This window comes from Limulus polyphemus, unplaced genomic scaffold (assembly GCF_000517525.1).
Source record: "Limulus polyphemus unplaced genomic scaffold, Limulus_polyphemus-2.1.2 Scaffold864, whole genome shotgun sequence".
In the NCBI taxonomy this organism is placed as follows: Eukaryota; Metazoa; Arthropoda; class Merostomata; order Xiphosura; family Limulidae; genus Limulus; species Limulus polyphemus.
This window is the reverse complement of record NW_013666474.1, coordinates 40,788-41,326: the sequence shown is the minus strand read 5'-3', so window position 1 is coordinate 41,326 and position 539 is coordinate 40,788. Positions and strand designations below refer to the sequence as shown.

Below are 539 nucleotides of genomic sequence, written 5' to 3'. Positions count from 1 at the left end.
AAACAAGGTCTATTAAATAAAACACAGGTCATTAGTTATACTAAAGTTTCAAATAGGTCTATTAAATAAAACACAAGTCATTAGTTATACTAAAGTTTCAAAAAGGTATATTAGATAAAACAAAGGACATTAGTTATACTAATGTTTCAAATAGGTCTATTAAGTAAAACACGGACCATTAGTTATACCATTGTTTCAAGTAGGTGTATTACGTAAAACACAGATCATTAGTTATACCAATGTTTCAAATAGGTCTATTAAGTAAAACACGGACCATTAGTTATACAAATGTTTCAGTTAGGTATATTAAGTAAAACACAGACCTTAGTTTTACCAATATTTCAAATAGGTGTATTAAGTAAAACACGGACCATTAATTATACCAATATTTCAAATAGGTCTATTAAATAAAACACAGGTCATTAGTTATACTAAAGTTTCAAATAGGTCTATTAAATAAAACACAGGTCATTAGTTATACCAATGTTTCAAGTAGGTGTATTAAGTAAAACACAGATCATTAGTTATACCATTGTTTC

General features: G+C 26.7%; 1 protein-coding gene across 1 annotated transcript in view; it reads left to right on the top strand.

The window, feature by feature from the left end:
- The window catches only part of LOC111086122, a 29,856-nt gene that overhangs the window by 13,189 nt on the left and 16,128 nt on the right, over window positions 1-539 (top strand). The gene's annotated exons all lie outside the window — the stretch shown is intronic.